This window comes from Micromys minutus (genome assembly GCF_963924665.1).
Source record: "Micromys minutus genome assembly, chromosome: 9".
NCBI lineage: Eukaryota > Metazoa > Chordata > Mammalia > Rodentia > Muridae > Micromys > Micromys minutus.
The window spans coordinates 7,762,203-7,783,492 of record NC_137978.1 but is presented as its reverse complement, the minus strand read 5'-3'; the positions used below and the strand labels follow the sequence as shown (position 1 = coordinate 7,783,492).

At 39.5% G+C, this 21,290-nt stretch overlaps 1 pseudogene across 1 annotated transcript; it reads left to right on the top strand.

The window, feature by feature from the left end:
* The first annotated feature begins 728 nt into the window (after positions 1-728).
* LOC308423914 (small ribosomal subunit protein eS17-like) lies at positions 729-1,134 on the top strand (annotated as a pseudogene). The gene has a single exon. The product of its transcript is annotated as a small ribosomal subunit protein eS17-like (transcript).
* Positions 1,135-21,290: the final 20,156 nt, after the last annotated feature.

Below are 21,290 nucleotides of genomic sequence, written 5' to 3'. Positions count from 1 at the left end.
TTTCCTGTATAATAAAAGTTTGCTATCTAATTCTTTTTTTTTTTCCTTTTACAACTTTAATTTAGAAAGAGGGATACCTGTACAGATTTTTAAAGGCATTTTGGCATAACACTATATGAATATATTTGTGTCAGTACTTAATTCTTTTACAGGTTTGATATCATGCCTTGAAATCCAACTAGTTACCATAGACATAAAGTACATGTAGGACAGAACATAACATGGAAACAGTCGGTTTTCTTGGTGTGTATAGATTAAACATAATTATCTTTGGATACCAAAAATTGCCACAAGGCTATCTTCTTAGCTCTTGGATTACTAATGATTTAAGGTCCAGGTGTATCACACTCTGAGAGGGTGCTATACATTTATTTTTTTTCCTAAGAAGGACTGAGGCTTTCACTTTTGGGCCTTTGTTATTCTTGAGCTTCATGTGGTCTGTGAGTTGTTTCTTGTGTATTCAGAGCTTTCTGGGGCTAGTATCCAATTATCAGTGACTGCATATTATGTCTGTTCTTTTGTGAATGGGATACCTCACTCATGATGATATTCTCTAGATGCATCCATTTTCCTAGGAATTTCATAAAGTCATTGTTTCTAATAGCTGAGTAGAACTCCATTGTGTAAATATTCGACAATTTTTGTATTCATTCATCTACTGAAGGGTATCTGGATTCTTTCCAGCTTCTGGCTATTACAAATAGAGCTGCTGACCAAGACCCATCAACATGGGCCAAGTTCGCACCAAGACTGTGAAGAAGGCGGCCCATGTCATCATCAAGAAGTACTACACATGCCTGGGCGATAACTTCCACACCAACAAGTACGTATGCGAGGAAATCACCTTTATCCCCAGCAAGAAACTTCAGAACAAGATAGCTGGCTATGTCACACAACTGATGAAGCAGATTCAGAGAGGTCCTGTGAGAGGAATCTTTATCAAGCTACAGGAAGAAGAGAGAGAGGAGAGATAACTATGATCCTGAGGTCTCAGCCCTAGATCTGAAGATCATTGAGGTAGATCCTGACACCAAGGAAATGCTGAAGCTTCTAGACTTTGGCAGTCTCTCTAACCTCCAGGTCACTCAGCCTACAGTTGGGATGAATTTCAAAACACCACGTGGAGCTGTTTAATCTGTGATGTCATATTTTCAATAAACCTGAGAACAACAAAAAAAATTAGGGCTGCTATGAACTTTGTGGTGCATGTCTTTGTTGTATGTTGGAGCATCTCTGGGATATATGACCAGAAGTGGAATAACTGGGTCTTCAGGTAGTACTATGTCCAATTTTCTGAGGTACCACCAGACTGATTTCCAGAGTGGTTGTACCAGTTTACAACCCCACCAACAGTGGAGAAGTGTTCCTCTTTCTTCGCATTCTTGCCAGCATCTGCTGTCATCTGAATTTTTGATCTTAGCCATTCTGACTGGTGTGAGGTAGAATCTCAGGGTTGTTTTGATGTGCATTTTCTTGATGACTAAAGATTTCGAGCACTTTTTTAGATGCATCTCAGCCATTCGCTATCCCTCAAATGAGAACTTTTCGTTTAGCTCTGTACCACATTTTTAAATAGGATTGTTTGATTCTCTGGTGTCTAACTTCTTGAGTTTTTTGTATACATTGGATATTAGGCCTCTATCAGATATGGAGTTGGTAAAGATCTTTTCCCAATCTGTTGGCTGCCATTTTGTTTTGTTGACAGTGTCCTTAGCCTTACAGAAACTTTGCAATCTCATTAAATCCCATTTCTTGATCTTTGATGTTAGAGCACAAGCCATTGGAGTTCTGTTCAAGAAATTTCCCCCTGTGCCTATGTGTTCTAAGGTTTTCACTACTTTAATCTTCAAATAGTTTCAGTGTACCTGGTTTTATGTGGAGATCTCTGATCCACTTGCACTTGAGCTTTGTAGAAGGAGATAAGAAAGGGTCTATTTTCATTCTTCTGCGTGCTGAGTGCCAGTTGAATCAACATCATTTGTTGAAGAGGCTGTCCTTTTTCCATCGAATGTTTTCAGCTCTTTTGTCAAAAATCAAGTGACCATATGTGTGAGAGTTCATTTCTGAATCTTCTATTCTATTCCATTGATCAACGTGCCTATTCATGTACCAGTACCATGTGTTTTTAAGATAATTGCCTTGTAATATAGCCTGAGGTCAGGGATGATGATTCCCGCAGATATTTTCTTGTTGTTGAGGATGGATTTCAATATTCTAGGTATTTTTGTTATTTCGGATGAATTTGCAAATTGCTCTTTCCAACTCTATGAAGAATTGGGTTGGAATTTTGATTGGGATTGCATTAACTCTGTAGAGTGCTTTTGGTGGGATAGCCATTTTTACAATGTTGACCCTTCCAATTCATAAGCATGGGAGATCTTTCCATCTTCTGAGATCTTCCTCAATTTCCTTCTTCAGAGATTTGAAGTTCTTGTCATACAGGTACTATACTTGCTTAATTAAGGTCACACCAAGGCATTTCATATTGTTTGTAACTATTGTGAAGGGTATTTTTTCCATAATTTCTTCCTCAGCATGTTTTTCCTTTGAGTAGAGAAATACTACTGATTTGTTTGAGTTAATATTATATCCAGCCACTTTGCTGAAGTTGTTTATCAGCTGTAGTTCTCTGGTGGAATTTTTTGGGTCACTTACATATAATATCATGTCATCTGCAAATAGTAATATTTTTACTTCTTCCTTTCCAATTTATATCTTTTTGATTTCATTTTGCTGTCTAATTGCTCTGGCCAGAACTTCCAGTACTATGTTGAATAGGTAGGGGGAGAGTGGGCAGCCTTGTCGAGTCCCTGATTTTAGTGGGATTGCTTCAAGTTTCCCACCGTTAAGTTTGATGTTGGCTGTTGGTTTGCTGTATATTGCTTTTGTTATATTAAGGTATGGGCCTTGGATTCCTGTTCTTTCCAAGACTTTTGACATGAAGGAGTGTTGAATTTTGTCAAATGCTTTCTCAGCATTTAGTGAGATGACAATGTGGGTTTTTTCTTTGAGTTTGTTTATATGGTGGATTATGTTGATGGATTTTCATATATTAAACCATCCCTGGATCCCAGGGATGAGACCTACCTGATCATGATGAATGATTGTTTTGATGTGTTCTTGAATTTGATTTGCAAAAATTTTGTTGAGTATTTTTGCATCAATGTTCGTAAGTGAGATTGGTCTGAGGTTCTCTTTCCTTGTACAGTCTTTGTGTGGTTTAGGAATGAGGGTTATTGTAGTCTTGAAAAAAATGAGTTGAATAGTGTTCCAACTGACTTTATTTTGTGGAATATATTGGAGAGTATTGGTATTATGTCATCAATAAATGTCTGATAGAATTTTGCATTGAACCCATCTGTTCTTGGGCTTGTTTTGGTTGGGAGGTTTTTGATGACTGCTTCTATTTCTTTAGCTGTTATGGGATTATTTAGATGGTTTACCTGGTCATGATTTAACTTTAGTATTTGGTATCTGTCTAGGAATTTATCCATTTCCTCCAGATTTTCCAGCTTTGTTGAATATAGGCTTTCGTAGTATGATCTGACGATTTCTTGAATTTCCTCAGTTTCAGTTGTTATTTCTCCACTTTCCTTTCTGATTTTGTTAATTTGGATACTCTCTCTTTGCCCTCTCCTTAGTCTGGCTAAGGGTTTATCAATCTTATTAATTTTCTCAAAGAACCATCTCTTGGTTTTATTGATTCTTTGAATGGTTCTTTTTGATTCTATTTGGTCAATTTCTGCTCTGAGTTTGATTATTTCATGCCATCTACTCCTCTTGGATATATCTGCTTCCTTTTGTTCTAGAGCTTTCAACTATGCTGTCAGGTTGCTAGTGTATGCATTTTCCAGTTTCTTTTTGGAGGCACTCAGAGCTCTGAGTTTTCCTCTTATTACTGCTTTCATGGCATCCCATAAGTTTGGGTATGTTGTGCTTTCATTTTCATTAAATTCTAGAAAATCTTTTATTTCTTTCTTTATTTCTTCTTTGGCCATACTATTATTTAGTAGAGCATTGTTCAGCTTCCATGTGTTCATAGGCTTTTTGTTGTCTTTGTTGTTATTAAAGACCAGCCTTAGTCCATGATTATTTGATAGGATGCATGGCAGTATTTCAATCTTCTTATATCTATTGAGGCTTGTTTTGTGACCAACTATATGGTCAGTTTTGGAGAAGGTACCATATGGTGCTGAGAAGAAGGTGTATTCTTTTGTTCTAGGGTGAAATATTCTGTAGATGTCTATTAATTCCAATTGGTTCATAACCTCTGCTAGGTTCACTGCATCCTTGTTCAGTTTCTGCTTCCATGATCTGTCCACTGATGAGACTGGGGTGTTAAAGTCTCCCACTATTATTGTGTGTGGTGCAATGTATGTTTTGAGCTTTAGTAGGGTTTATTTTTATGAATATGTGTGCTCTTGTATTTGAAGCATATATGTTAAGGATTGAGATTTTCTCCTTATAAATTTTCCCTGTAATGAGTAAAAAGTGTCCTTTCTTATCTTTTCTAATAACTTTTGGTTGGAAATCTACTTTATTCAATATTAGAATGGCTACTCCAGCTTGTTTCTTGGGGCCATTTGCTTGGAAGGTTTTTTCCCAGCCTTTTGCTTTGAGATAGTGTTTATCTTTGTCTCTGAGATGAGTTTTTTATATCAGCAAAATGCTGGATTCTGTTTATGTATCCAGTCTGATAGCCTATGTCTCTTTATTGGGGAATTGAGTCCATTTAAGTTAACAGATATTAAGGAATAGTGGTTGCTGTTTCCTGCTATTTTTGCTTTTAGAGGAAGAAATATGTCTGTGTGTCTTTCTTCTTTTGGTTTTCTTGCTTAGTTCTTTTCTTTTTCTTTCTTTTTTTTTTTTTTTTTCTAGGATATAGTTTCCCTCCTTGTGTTGGGTTTTCCATCTATTATTCTTTGTAGGGCTGGATTTGTGGTCAGATATTGTGTAAATTTAGTTTTGTCCTGGAATATCTTGGTCCTTCCATCTATGGTGACTGAGAGTTTGGCTGGGCATAGTAGCCTGGGCTGACACATGTGTTCTCTTAGGGTCTGTATGATGTCTGTCCAGGATCATCTAGCTTTCATAGTCTCTGTTGAGAAGTCAGGTGTGATTTTGATTGGTCTGCCTTTATATGTTACATGACCTTTTCCCCTTATTGCTTTTAGTATTCTTTCTTTGTTTTGAACACTTGGCATTTTGACTATTATGTGTCAGGAAAAATTTCTTTTCTAGTCCAGTGTATTTGGAGTTCTGTAGGCTTCTTTTATGCTCATGGTCATCTCTTTCTTAAGGGTAGGGAAGTTTTCTTCCAAAATTTTCTTGAAGATATTTACTGTGCTTCTTAGTTGTTAATCTTCACCGTCTTCTATTCCTATTATCCTTAAGTTTGGTCTTCTCATTGTGTCCTGGATCTCCTGGACATTTTGGGTTAGGAGCTTTTTGGTTTTTGCATCTTCTCTAAATGTTTTGCCTATGTTTTCATGTTGTCTTTGGCCCCTGAGATTCTCTCTTCCATCTCTTGTAGTCTGTTGGAGATGCTTGCATCTATGACTCCTGATTTCTTTTTTAGGTTTTCCATCTACAGGGCTGTGTTTTGTGTGTGTGTGTGTGTGTGTGTGTGTGTGTGTGTGTGTGTGTGTGTGTGTGTTTTATTGTTTCTATTTTCATTTTCTGCATCTTTTTGGTTTTGTTTTCCTGCAGTTGTTTGAGTTCTTTGAGTGTTTTTCATGTTTCCTCTTTAAAAGCTTCTATTTGTTTATGGTTGTCCTCCCATTTAAGGGAGTTATTCATGCTCTCCTCAAAGATCTTCATCATCATCTTAAGGTATGATTTCAGGTCTGAGTCTTCTTTTTCTGAAGTGTTTGCCAATCCACTGCTCGCTGTGGTGGGAGAGCTGGGTTCTGATGTTGCCAGGTTGTCTTGGTTTCCATTTTGTTTTTCTCTTGCCTTCTTGTTGTCAGTGATTGGTACCCATCTCTCCTGTGGACCTGAGCGCCATGGGTTCAAGGAAAAAACCACTTCTGAGTGTTCAGTTTTTTAGTGGGCAAGCAGTGAGTTCTGGTAGCAGTGACTCAGCTCTGTCTTTGTGGGCTCAGATGTGGGAGCTCTTGTGAGGCTGTTCTGGGAGCTCAGCCCTGTGCCCACAGGTCCTGAGTACTACTGGCAGGGACCTGGCTCTTTCTCTAGGCCACAACAGACCCTTTTCCAGATGGTACAGCACTTTCTGCTCTCTGAGGACTCCAGGTGTGCTCTCCCTGGGCCTATGTGTCAGACTCCCCTCTGGTCCAGGTGTAGAAGAATCTGTAGAGTTGAACTTCAAGCACTGCCTTCCCCGGGCAAACACCAGCTCCCACTGACAAGGGCCTCTGCCTTACTATGGGCCTGTGTGTCTAGACTTTGAGCCCAGGCTTTCAGGGCAGAAACCGAGTCCCTATGCCAAAGGTCCGGCCCCACCATGGACCTAAATGGTGCGTTTTCCATGTGCTCCGCCTAGCCCTTTCGGCACTTTGGTTACTCACAATGCAGTATCACCAGGCCTGTGTCCTTGGATCTCCGCTGTTCCAGGTGGCAAAGGGCCCAAGCATTTGGACCATTTTGTCTATGCCCACAGGCTAAAGAGTAAATTTAATTAATAAAAATAATATATACCTGAGATAAACAGTTTAAAGGGAGGAAACAGTTCCTTGGGCTCACAGCTTCAGAGATCTCAGTACATGGTTACTTCAGGGTAAAGGGCAGAGAGTGAAATGAAGTTGCTCATCCCATAGCAGCCAGGACACAGGGAAGGAGGGAGGGATGAAGAAAAGGAGGGAAGGAGGTAAATAGAGAGGGACAAACACATAGATAGACATGTGAGAGAGAGACCAGGAAAGAGATAGAGACACAAGAAGACAGAGAGAAATACATCCCTATCAAAAGCATATTCCAACTCTACCAACTAGATCTTACCTCTCCAAATCTCTTCCATGTCCAATAACACCATCAGCTGGGAAACAAACCTTCACACATGAGTCTTTAGTAGTCATTATACATCCAAACTGTTACACTAACGATATAGAAGAATTAAAAACAAAGTATGGAAAGAAATACAATACAAGCCTAATCAAAATGCACAGGATGGTGTTAACCATTTTCCCATCATTATAAAAAAAATACCTGGCATAACAAACCTATGAAGAGAAAAGGTTTATTTTGGCTTATAGTTCTTGAGTTCCCAGTTCATAATTAGTTGGACACATTGCCTCAGGGTCTTGGGTGAGGCAGGATAACATGGTCAGAACTTAAGTGGAAAAAACCTACTGGCTTCAGGGCCATAAAACACAAAAAGGAGGAATGGTCCAGAACTGTACTGTGCCTGCAAGGGCATGCACTTGGGACTCCCCAAGTCTCTGCCTCTGTTTCTGATAGCACCACCCTTAGAACAATATATTTCACGATGGGCCTTTGGGGCATTCAAGAAAGAAGGGACAGCAAAGACGTAGCTGCACCAGGGACAGACACAATAGACAGCAAGGCAAGATACAGAAGGGGAGGAGTAGTGTTTCTTATAACGAAAGAACTGTTCTGCCAGGAAGATGTTGTGGTTCAACTTTTGATTCTAATAACATATTTTCGTGTCAGCAAAGCAAAACTGGTCCAGAAGTTGATAAATAGACAGCCTTACTTGGGGAATATTATTTAGTTTTTAATTTAATTTTTATTTTTGGTACACTCCTTGAGGAGTTCTTACATACACACAGCTAATTCTCTACCTCCTTACCCCTCCCAACATCATTTTTTATTAGTTTCCAACCCACCAAGTGTAGTTATTAATACGGCTCCCAAACTTCTGAATGTGGAGCTATCCCTTAACATGGTCAACCTATGAGGGACCGCACCCATGAAGAAAACTAACTCCCTTTTTCACAGAAACCATCAACTGTCCACAGCTCCTCAAATAGGGGTTGGGGTTTGAGAAGCTCTCCACTTCCATGGTAAAATATTGACTGACTCGACCTTGTTCAGGTCTTGAAAAGGCAGTAAGAGCTACTGTGAGTTTATCAGTAGCACTGGCTAGTTTTGTGTCAAGTTGATAGAGAGAATTGTTTAGAAAGTGAGTATCTAATGAGAAAATGCCTCCATAAGATTTGCCTGCAGGCAAAACTATAGTGCATTTACTTAATTGACGGTCGGTGTGGGAGGGCTCAAGACCCTGGAGGCATGATGCCCCTGAGCTGGTAGTCCTGGGTTCTGTAGGAAAGCAGGATGAGGAAATGATAAGAAGAAACCCAGCTGCATCACTGTTTCATGGCTTCTGCATCAGTTCTGACCTCCAGGTTCCTGTCTTGAGCTCCTGCCCTGATTATCTTTTAATGATAAACTGTGATATATAACTGTGAGCTGAAATAAACTCTTTATTCTCCAAGTTGCTTTTGGTCAAAGTGTTTTATCACAGCAATAGAAACTGTAACCAAGGCAGTAATGCATAGTCCTGTGATGTGTCCAGTACTCCCCAACCTCTGGGTTTTTCCTCCCCGTCTTCCAGACAGTCCTTGAGCCTTGTGGAGTAGGTGTGTGTGTGTGTGTGTGTGTGTGTGTGTGTGTGTGTGTGTGTGTGTTTACCACTCTAATTGATGATGTGAACCTAGGAGAGTGGGACCTAAAATGAGGTGGACTAAAGCCTTATGAAATAACCAACTTTATTCAGAGCATCAGACAATTCAAACTCTAAAAGAGTCACATGAGGAAAGTGTCCAGTCACAAGGATAAGCTGCATGTGAGGGGCAAACTGCATGTTGTGGACAAGCTACACATTGCAAAAAGATGTGTTTCCATAAAGTCATTTAAACAAACAATAGCCAGTTGTAGTGAATAATCTGAAACAATCTCACTCCTATTCATTTTATCTTGGAGGCACACAAAAGAAAAATTTAAGAACAATTCTGTTTTTGAAGAAAATGAGGTCACAAGACCCCCTGTCTTGTATCCTTGGAGTTTTCTCATGAGGACTCAGAATTCTCCTCGCACAACTTCATTCTTGGACCCTGTCATGACAGGTGTGATCTAAACATCTCTGGCCACACAATCCCCTCACCTTTACCATCTGCACTTAGACAAGTTGTGAGTTTCTGCACTATCCGTCATCCACTGCACAGAGAAACTTCTCTGACGAGGTCTGAGGACTCCACTAATCTGTGTGGAGAGAGATAGAAATTCAGAGCACAATTGGATACTGTGCCCATCTATTAAAATAATAATAGTAGGTTCATACATGGAGCCTAAGAGGTCCCCAACTATAGGTTCTTGGCCGTGCTAATATGTGGAAATTTTCAATAAGAAACTCATTAAGACAATTTGTGCACCATAATTTCCTTTAATGTATACAGTGTAACCATTACCATTCTCTAATTTTAGAGCCCATTATCACTGCCACTGTCCTCCAAACAACATACACGTTTTGCTCCTCATTCCTTCTCTATACTTGCACTTGGAAGCTTCCAATCTACCTATCTCTATGAATTTACAAAATCTTGTCCTTTCATACCCACAGAACCATGCACTCTGGCATTTCCCATCTAACAGTGTGAACAATGTTCATCCATTGTATAATATCTAAGCCTAAGTTCTTCGGTCATTTTTTTATAGGCAGATTACCTTTGATTTTATGATTTTCCATATTTATCTATTCATTTACTAGTATATGAACATTTGAAGTTTTTTTCAGTTTGGGATTTTATGAATGATACAGTCATGGCTATTTGTGTACAGGATTCCCTATAGGAACACGTGCTTTAATTTATTTAGGGTACCCAGCCATGGAGTCGTTGGGCCAAATGGGAACTCTGTTTATCGCTTTAGGTACTGCTAAACTGTTTTCTAAACAGGTTGCATGATCTCGAATTTGGCCAACAATATGTATCCATTTTGCCCCATCTTTTCTACATGGTTGTCTAGCATTTGCTTTGGGCTTTATAATTAGAGTCATCTGTGGTGATGTGAAGAAAACCCATCTCCCTGGGCGTGTGTATCTGACTGCTTGGGTCCCCCGTTGCAGGCACTGTTCCACATCCGTTCCACATCCAGCTCATGCTCTGTGCCCTTTGCTTGTGGTTAAAGATGTGCTCTTACCTTCTTGTTTCAGCCATGGACACTACCTCTGAAAGCCCTAAACCAAAGGAAACCCTTTTGTCTGTACATCAGTTTTAGTCACAGTGTTTTATTACAGCAACAGAAAAATGACCATCTGTGTATTCAGAGTGGTATTTTATAGTGCCTTTGTTTATTTCCCTAAAAATTAATGCCACTGAGTATCTACATGTACTTGTGACCATTTGTACATCTTTGCAGAAATATCTAATCAAATCCTTTGTGCATTCTTGACAACACTTTGAGGTACAATTCACATACTACATAATTTGTTCTTTTCAAGTATAAAATTATATAATTTATTCAACTAAAAATGATAGAAATTTTGCTGCATTAGCTTAACTTTGTGAAAATTTAAAATAACAAAATTTGTCACTTCAATCAATTTGACATGTATAACTCAAGAGTGTTGTTTGCATTTACACAGCTGTGCAACTGTCATGTCCCTATCTATTTCCAGAATGTCCATCACACCATACACACGTTCTGTAGCCTTTGTGTCACCACTGTGGTTCCTACACAGATGGCAGAGAGGGCCACCCTCTTCTATGCTGGCCTAGTCTGTAGCGTTTCTCTAGGCCTTCTGAGCTGCTGGGAACAGAAGAGAGTGACAAAACTGCCACTGCCTTGTCATTGGTCACCACATCAGTTATCAGTATTGGCTATTGATACTAAACAGGAAGTAAAAAGTAAGAAAATATCCATGTCACCTCTTCTCCTTCATGGGCAAAACTCATCCTATTTGAGAGGTTCAACTCCTGGAGCACAGAATCACTCTCCCATCTCAGTGCTTGGCTGAGCCCTTTATTCTGCCTGGAAGATGTTTCCCTGCTGACTGGTGTTCCCGTCAGCTGGGTCCCTCTTGCTGATCTTTTAATGTAAGGTCTTTCCTTTTTGAGAAGCTGCTCTGACTTCCACATAATAAGTTAAAGAATTTATGCCTAAAAAAAAAATGTCCTCATAGAATATCAAACAATTCCCCAGGGCATCAGCTTGTGGCATTCTAACTTTTAAAGTCTTGTTTAGATTGTCTTCCCTATGAACATAAATACAAAATCCCCTTGTGAAATATAAGAAGATCAAGTTGAGTTTATTCTAGTAGAAATGTTAATAAACTCCTACACCCACTTATGATAACAAATGAACAAAAAGTAGAAAATTGGGGATAAGATCACCCTAATATAATTTAATTTTTTTCTTAAAAATAAAGCAAAACAACTTAAAGTTGATATCCTATTTACTGGTAAAATATTAAAAGACTCCTTCTGAAATGAGAATAAATTCTGTGCTATTAAGAATTTACCCAATGTCATTTGGGAGGTTCTAGTCATTAACATAAGATGAAGACAGACTAAACATCATAAAGAAAGAAAAATATTATTCACAGACAACTTGATTGTGTGTATAGAAAGTGAAAAGGCAGCTAAATGAAGCATTATAGGTTAGGGCTGTGGTTCCCTGAACACAAATTCTGTGAACAAAGCATCACAGTCATCTGGTATACCAGCAACAAAGTGGAAACCCACATTTCTAAAACCTATCTATAATATTCATATGAAACACAAGGAAGGAAGGGCAGGGCCACCATTCCACAAAACCTCGTCAAGAGAAATCAAAGACTGAAGTGAGGGGAAGGGTGTGCTGTGTTCCTGCCTGGGACAAATAAGTCCATAGCATTACCCAGGGAGCTGAGACAATCCCGCTATTCTTTCTATTCACTTGGAAACTGACAAACACATAAATAACCAAAATGAGCTGAAAACAATTTTGAAGAACGAAATTTAAGGACATATTATTATAAAGCGATACCCACAGGTAACATTCAAAACACACCTGAAAAATATATGTGCTTTATAATTATGGATTAGCAAGTTCTACATAGTTATTATATTAAAATTTCAAATTATTTTATTTATATTCTTTATGAGTTTTCTGATTTTAATTTTGGTCTGGGTACGTATTGGTTATTGAAACTGTGTATTAAAATCATCTAATGTGGGGTAAGTTCATGAAAAGAACTGAGAAACTATGAAAAGTAAAACACAATAGGAATTAAAGTCTAAATAAACAGAAAAACATTCTATGTTTAGAGTTGGAAAGTTTAACAAGTTTAAAAATATCTACATGGTCTATACACTCAATGCAATTCCTATTAAAATCTCAGATGCATTTTTACTCATAAATCATATTTGTAAAATGTATGTGGAAATGCAGAAACCTTAATCAATATTGAAAATTAAGTTCAAAGTTAGAGAACTCATAGTTTATTTTTGAAAAAAATCTATGTTAAAACTGTCAGGATTAATACAACATAATGCCAGCAGAAAAAGGAATATATGGAGATGAAATAGAAATCAAAGTCCAGAAATAAATCTGTTCAATTATAGTCCATCAACTTCCAGAAATGGGCCCAAGACAGTTCTGTGGGGGAGAGATGATTATTTTAACAAAGGATGCTTGAACAACCAGATAGTCACCATAAATGGACACAGTTGACCCCCATCCCTAACCCATTTCATACCATGTGCAAAAATCACCACATAACTCTTTATAGACCTAAATATAAAAGCTAAAACTAAAGCAATGTTAGAACAAAATGAAAGTAAATGCTTTATGACTATAAATTATATGATACTTTCTAACTATAGGAAAGATATAAGGTATAAGTAATAATACCAGCAGCAAAATATAAATTGAATAAAATTTTAAATCTCAAAATAGCATAAAACTCTCAGGCTTCAGAAGAGATAACCATAAAACTGAAATTGTGAATCATGCAGCTGATAAGGAACATGCATTTAGAATATAAAAAGATCTTACAAAACTCAAAAATAAAACAATTCAATTTAAAAGTGAGCAAAGGGTTTTGACACTTTGTGTTTGTAACATGAAAGTAGGTGTCAGATGTCATCAGAAGAAAAAGTCCCACTGATGGCTGTATTGTTAGACAGTTCCCAAGAAGTAAACTATTTTTTCCACAGACACAGATCTGCTGCTAGAAAAAGCACCCAACTCTGTCTTCTTCGTGAAACGTGTCCAGATGTTTCCAACATGCCACAGTGAGAACTTGACACGAATGTTCCCAGAGCTGAGCTGCAAAGACCAAAGGGAAGAGGGGGGAGTGAGACGGGCAGGGAGGGGAACGACGCACACATGCGTGTGTTTGCAGGGGCCATGGAAAATACCATTCCAAAGAGAGGCACTGGGCACTGCAGGAACTTGAATGGGAGCTTTTGTAAGAGAAACTGGAATCAAACAAGCTTCCCTTGGACCCTTATATCAGAGGCCAAAATGGTGAGCAAAACCCAAGCATTTCTCTTCCCACCTCCCATGTCCTCACTGCCCACATCCCCAAGCCTGACTCTGAGAGTTGATCATTTGAGTCTGGAAGACACTGCAAAAACAGTTCATTTTCCCAAGACTTTGAAAATCAGCAATTAAAACCATCTCCAATGGCTCGAAAACAAATGCATTCCTCCCGGTTAGACTGATAGGCTGTGAGGGCAATAACCTCATCTTGTTAATATACATTGGAACATTTACTCATTATTTCTCCCTATCCACCTGTCTTATCTATCTTTATTTAGACTTTTACAAAGTAGTTACTGAATTGTGTGCACCAGTAAATGCATTAGCTCGGTGCAATTTCATGGAGATTTATGCACCTGCAATGTTGAATATATTAAGTTCCCATAAAAGCTTGGCATTTGGGGTATGTTCTTTCCAAAGACACTATGGGGTACATTTTTAACATGGAACATGCGATAGGCAGGAACCAAAAATCAATGCATTTAAATTATTAAAATTCTAAGCAGTTGGTCCAGATTCAATCGAGTATTATAAAACTTAGTCCATCTGTTTACTTTCAATATTCATTTCAGCCATGTACCTTGCTACAAAAACCATGAGGACAGAGAGCAACATCTCACTCACAGATGACACAGGGAAGGGACTCTGAAATACCGTCCCCCACCCCCAGCCTCTGGGTGAGATTTATGTGGAGACGATCACTCTCCTCGGAGTGAGACTGGAGATGAGTGGCAGGCCTGCATTATAAATGCCCGGGGTAACTATAAAAACATAAATGGTATCAGCTTATTGATTTTTTTTCCTTTCTTGAGCCCACAAATTAGAAAAGTCATTGCTAAAAATCACTGGTCTATCCACAAATTTTAATTAAAGCATAAATAAATCATTTTAGTTGCTGCACTTGCATATAAACAAAGGGAGAGATGGCATCCTTACAAATGCTTGTCAACATTTGGTGACTAATGGCTCACAGTGAAAATACAATCTGAGGCAACAGAATTGGAAGCAGATTCTGAAGCTAACTAATATCACATGCAAGCCATCCAGGGTTATTATGGGAACGACATTGAAACCGCACATCAGGTTCTGTAAGAGGGTGCGGGGACACGGATAATTCTGTTAAGCAGAGCAATACTATTCTTTTTATTAAATAAAGTGAAGCCCTGTAATGAGATATTACAGCTGCTGCACTTTTGCCACATGATGGAGAAATGGATACTCCACCCATCACAGCAAACTCTAACCGTATGCTACAATAATTCCAAATGTTGACTTTATTCCTAAATAAACACACAGCAAGAACAAATAGGAATTGGGCTGTAGAAAACAGGGGCTTAGGAGGATGCTGTGAACAGGCCTAGATCCCATTACATCATAAAGTGGGAGTCTGGATGGAGAGTAGTTAAGGCATTCCCAGGAGATTCTGATCTTGGCATGAGCTCAGCAGGCTGATGACAGCATCCCTGCTGTTCTCTAGCTTCGGGAGAGATGTGTGCAAAGCTCTGCTCTGGGCTTAGAGAGGCATCCCCCTGCGAGCTTTCTGGATACTGGGGCAATACAAAGCAGCAAGGCTCTGGCTTTCCTTGTCCACACAGAAGTGGCATCAGATAAAGAAGCTGTGGCAGCAAATCCCCATGCCAGGTTCTGTACACAACAAGAAGACAGGCATTATTTTGGTTTCCTTGCTAGACTGAAAACTCAGAGAAAAACAGGAAGTACATGGTTGGCTCTAATGCTTTATTTGCCCAATGTTGGTAAAGTGAGGAATATAATCTATTCTTCATTCTCTCATACAGTCAATTAGCAAACATAGGTCATGCACACACAATATCCCAAGCATAATGTATCTGAGGAAAACTTTACAAATTTAAGAACCTGCTCAATACTTAATTTAAAAGATGCCCCAAGAGACTAAAGACAAACTTAATACTGGGAGAAAAGAGAAGGTAGCTGAAGATTGTTTTATAAAGACACTAATATTCAGGCTTGTAATGTGACTATGAGTTCTATAAGTTAAAAGGTGCAATAAATTTTCAAAATACCTGGAAATTACATAACCTGAAAAAATATAATATTTATATATTAATACTTTACCTAATTGCTTTTTAAAGGTCTTGTTTAAAACAAAAATCATTTGAAAAAGCGATAGCAAAGGCGCAGAGAACAAAACCCAGGCTTTAAATTCTAGCTTTGCTGATGACTACCCTAGACACTCTAGAAGGGTCACTTACCTCTTTCCCAACCGGATTTCTAGCCTTTCAGATGGGAATAGTAATAATGTGTGTGCTCTTCCAAAAGCAAATGAGAACCAGACCCTTGAAAGCTTTCGTCTCACTGCCTATGCATGAAGGCATTGTCTTGACCATGCACATTTTAATGTGCAGACACACATTCGTAGGTGCGATCCCTCACACGCAGAGATCATTATCAATTTGCCGAATGGCAAATGCTGTCCAACACTGGTGTGTTGGTTATAAAGCACTAAGAATAGGCAGTAAGCAGAAAAGAATCCTTGCTCTCCTCCTGCACACAGCATCCACTCGGATTATCGTTGACTTAAATCTGTCTTCCAGCCTACAAGGTCACGAAGGCCTCCATGTCCTACAGAGCTTTGGTATCGAGCATGCAGAACGCCATAAACATTGTCTTCCCCCCAAGCCTTGTGCTTTCCCTCTGCTCTCCAGATGACATTGTGCAATCACTACCTGGCTCCTTGCATGGCTTAGAACTCACAGCATTCCTGATTCTTCTTTCTCCTGCTCCCTAAGTCCAGTCACCAACAGCATTTACAAATTTGTTTAGAAGTTACATCAAACCCACTCCATCTTCTTGACCTGGATACTGACCCATGGACTAAACTCTCAGTGCTGATTTTCTGTATCACTACCCTAGTCCTGAGCCAGCCTCTGACTTAGCCTGTCTTATACCAAGCTCCCAGAGGGAGCAGGATCTGGCCATGTCTTACTTACCTCAGTTACTTCAATGGCTCCTCACTGCTGGTGAAGAGTATGGAGTGATATTCCAGGTTTAAATTAGCTTAGCAATGCTCCATCAAATGACCTAATTTGAACCCTGTCTGACATATTAAACTCCTTCCAGATGTCTTAGTTCTCAACCTCGTCCCCTTCTTCCTTGCTCACTAGTGCTTCTTCCTCTGGGCAGTGACCCCCTTTTTAGTCCCACCACATACTTCGTCATTTTATTATAAATTTTACCTTGTACTTTAGGCATTGATGATCTGTATGTGTTTCATCTCTCTGCACAGAGCTTAGCATACCTGCCTGGCATAGACAAGGAACATTATAAACACTTGTAGAAAGAAACTAGCTCTTCACAAACTCTAGCATTAAAGCAAGCCCCATCCCAATAACAACCCTAAATTTAAATGGTCTTATCTTGTTAATTGAAAGAGACAGATATCAGATTAGATTTAAAAACAAGATCTACTATTTTTGGTCTTCACCTGGATGGAAAAGACATACCCCCACTGAAAGTCAAAGGATGGAAGCCTATAGGCCAAGTAGATGGAAGCCCAGAGAATCACAAACAGCAATACTTGCATCTGGTAAAGTTGACTCTAAGCCAAAATTAATAAGGGAAAGAAAGGTTCTCTACTCATTAATAAAGGAAGTAATCTACCAATAATATATAAAGTTTAGAACATATATTCTAAAATACATAGAATTTCATATATTTATCACATATAGATTTTTATTATTATCATATGTAGAATTTCACAGCTTCAGAAAACAAACACAGCTAAATGTATATTCAGGTATGTCCAGGCACAACAATGATAGATATATTTCTTGCCCTATTTTAATCAATTGATATATAATTCAGACCAAAACATCAACAAAGAAACTTCAGAACTAAAAAATGAGGTAAAAAGAACTTCATTTTACCAGATAAAATGGTCTTACAAAACATATAAAGACTGTTTCACCCACAGCTATAGAATACATGTTCTTCTCAGCTTCGTGGCTGGGTAACAGCTGACAAAAGCTACCCAAGGAATGGTTTGAGGTTACAGTTCATCATAGCAGAGAAGTCATGGTAGTAGGAGCATGAAGCAGCCAAATGCTTTGAATGCATAGTCAGGAAGCAGAGAGTGATGACCACTCATCTTCCACTAGCATCCCAAGGTCAGGGAGTACGAGTTAGCCTAGTTAAGATAATCCCTGGAGGCTAACCTGGTCAAAATAAACTATCCCTCACAGGTGTTCCTGGAGGCTGATCTTCTACGTGATTCCAGATTCTGACATGTTAACAGTCAGCACAAACCATTATAACTCCATGGAATGTAATTGAAAATAGAGTGGATTTTAGGGCACAAAATAAACCTTAATACTTACAAATAAAACGCAGAATAATGTTTTCTGTCTTATAATATTATAGTGGAATTTTTGATTTTTGGAACTCGGCATTTTAAAAAATGTATAGCAACTATAAACACTAGTTTTGCCTAGGCATTGTTGTTTCTTTGGTAACTCGAAAAAAAACCCATGCTACTACGTATGTTCCCACTGCCAATCCCAGACTTTGGCAGCCCTGCTCATAGTTTTCTCTGTTGTCTTCATCTCTTAGATTATCTAAAGGCACAAGTCTCTAACCATTCAAAATCCATGCTTAGGGACACATACAGTGTACTAATTTGAATAAAAATGGCCCCCAAAGTCTCATCGTCAGAGGCATTTTTAGGAGATATGGCCTTGTTGGAGGAAGTGTGTCACTGGGAGGCAGACTTTGATGCTCAAGTCAGACCTAATGGATCTTCTTCCCTCTCCCTCTCTTTCTCTCCTTCCCTCTCCCTCCCTCTGTTTCTCTGTCTCTCTCTCTCTGTCTGTCTCTCTCTGTCTCTCTCTCTCTCTCTCTCTCTCTCTCTCTCTCTCTCTCTCCCTCCCTCTCTCTCTCTCTCTCTCTCTCTCTGTCCCTCCCTCTCTCTTCCTTCCTGCTGCCTGCCCTTCCAGATGTAGAACTCTCTCACCTTTCTCTCCAGCACCGTGTCTGCCTGCACAATGCCATGCTTTTGCCATAATGACAATGGACTAAACCTCTCAACTGTAAGTCAGCCTCAGTTGAACATTTTCCTTTATGAGAGTTGTTGGAGTCATTGTGTCTCTTTACAGCAATAGAAACCCAAACTAAGACACATTTTTGTATGCTTTCTTAAAAATATATATGCAACATACAAGCACACTAGTATAAATATATAAATAATTTGAATAAAATTATGCCACTGGGGATAGATAGTGCTCCTCCTGAGAGACACTAACTATCAAATAAAAACCCAGTGCCAGGCATGGAAAACGTTCCTTTAAGACACAGCTGGAACTTAGGACCCAAACAGTATAAACTATTGTCATTGCCCTTGCTGTCTCCCAGAAGTTGAAGTTAAGACCCTATCACCAAATATAATACTTCCTTTGGACAATGAACTTAAAGGATTAAGTTTGTACTGACCTGAAAGCCTCCTTCCTGAAGACTCATAACATCTGTCTTAGTCAGAGTTTCTATTCCTGCCCAAAACATCATGACTAAGAAGCAAGTTGGGGAGGAAGAAAGGGTTTATTCAGCTTACACTTCCACATTGCTGTTCATCACCAGAGGAAGTCAGGACTGGAGCTCAAGCAGGTCAGGAAGCAGGAGCTGATGCAGAGGCCATGGAGGGATGTCACTTACTGGCTTGCTTCCCCTGGCTTGCTCAGCCTGCTTTCTTATAGAACCCAGGTCTACCAGCCCAGGGATGGCACCACCCACAATGGGCTGGGCCCTCCCCTTGATCACTAGTTGAGAAAATGCCTTTCAGCTGGATCTCATGAAGGCATTTCTTCAAGGGAAGTTCCTTTCTCTGTGATAACTTCATTTTGTGCCAACTTGACAAAAAAAAAAAAAAAAAAAAAAAAGCCAGTACAATATGTAAAGATGGTATGCAAGTTGCAACAGGAGAAAAGTAATTAAGGGTCCAAGCCAGCTGTAAATCCTACAGTCTTCAACAATGACCAACATAGCCAGATATACCCAAGTATGTAATAGTGGCACTTATATCTCAGAAGTAACCAACAGCTGTTTAAAAGGCCTGCTTAATAGGAGGAATGTATGCCTGGTACTGTAAACTCAGCCAACTGACTGTGGCTAATGAGGTCATGAACCCTAGAGAAGAACCTACTACTGCCATGTACATTCCTAATTCAATATTCTAAGCTGCATTCTAAATACCTACACTTATATACAAAGGTAAGTATAGTTTTCACATCTAAATGAAGAAGCTTCGAGCAGTTGATGGAGACCATCACAGAAATCCACGACTGCCTGATATAGGTTGATACAGAGAAAACGGACTGTGGGGGGACCTATCCCACTGGATACATCTACAACACAACCGTTCTAACTAAGGGTCAGGAGTAGGAAGAAGTAGCTCAGAAGTGGGAGGAAGTCTGGAAGAGCCAGAAGACCTGTGAGCGAGTGTACCCTATACATGATAGGGAGCGGTATCCATGAAATCTTTACGATATCATCGCCTAAGCATCCTCTAGGACATTGGAACTGACTGGGATCTAAGCACCTTTCTTGGCTGTCTCTTTCACAGATTCTTGCTACTGAACATCTGCTCTGTGACTTTTCTTCTATTACGGAGCTACCAGCCTCCTCTCATGTCTCTCTGTTGCATGTCAAGTTGGATTGACATTGGCTCCTACATGGAGTTTTCTGCCCTGAATGAAATAAGTCCCTGGGGAAGATTTGGAAAGATCTGCAAACCAGCCTTTCTCCTGTGCTACAGCTCTTTGCCATGCATCAGAGCTGGGTGCCTTTACCACAGTGGCATTCTCTGCTCACTACTGAGATCTGTGAGAGGTAAATCTTGTCCTCCTTCCTTGGCCTCCCAGCATATGGTCAGGTTAGGATTAGGGTGAGAGTTAGGGATAAGGCTGATCTTTCTTCAGCCCTTCTGGCACGTGGCAAGTTAGTGAGGAGCATTCGGGCCCCAGTGTAATCAGAACTCAGTGTAACTTCTTCTTAGGTGTTCAGGGTGGGGCTGGAAAATTCAGACTCAATCCTTTTGACCAAGCTTGTCTAAAGACTACTTCTGTAATGCGGGGCTGTGGAAAATAAGAAATGGTAACCTACCCCATCCCAGGTGAAATGCATACTGGAGGCAGGAACGAGGGGCTGCTGGACATGCCTGGACAATGGAAATGTCACCAGAAATGACCTGGAGTGTCAAGGGCTAGATTCTGGGTCAGCAGTCATGCATATTTCTGCCCTAGTAAACTAGGAAGATTTCAAAATTTGTATTTTTTTTTAATGTATATGGGTGTTTAGCTACATATCTGTCTGTGCCTGGTGCCCACAAAAGCCCAAAATAAGGCACCAGATGCCCTAGAACTGGAATTATAGTGATTTGTGAGCCTTCCTGTGGGTGCTGAGACTCCAACATTGTTCTCCTGAAGAGCAACCAGTACTCCTGACAACAATCTCTCAGCCCCTCAACTATTAGAGGTTTTAGTGAATCTCCTTTTGCTTCACAAACTTTGGAAAAGTTTTTCAGTGACTGTCCTTCAATTTTTTCATGAATTTTTTGGGGGAGTCAGAGAGTCTGCCCATAGCTCCCTTCATGATATGAAAACCTTAAATTCACAACAGCATACCATTTTTTCCCAGAAATGCTTTCTTAATTTACCTGCCAAATATTTGTGAATATCAACTTAATGCAGATTATGATCACTAACTTATTCCTGCAGCTTCTTACACACACATTTGTATCTCCAGCTGAGTCAGGTACCTCGGTGGAAGGAGCCCCAGAAACCCCCAAGTACATAGCACAAGGTAGGATACATATGACACTT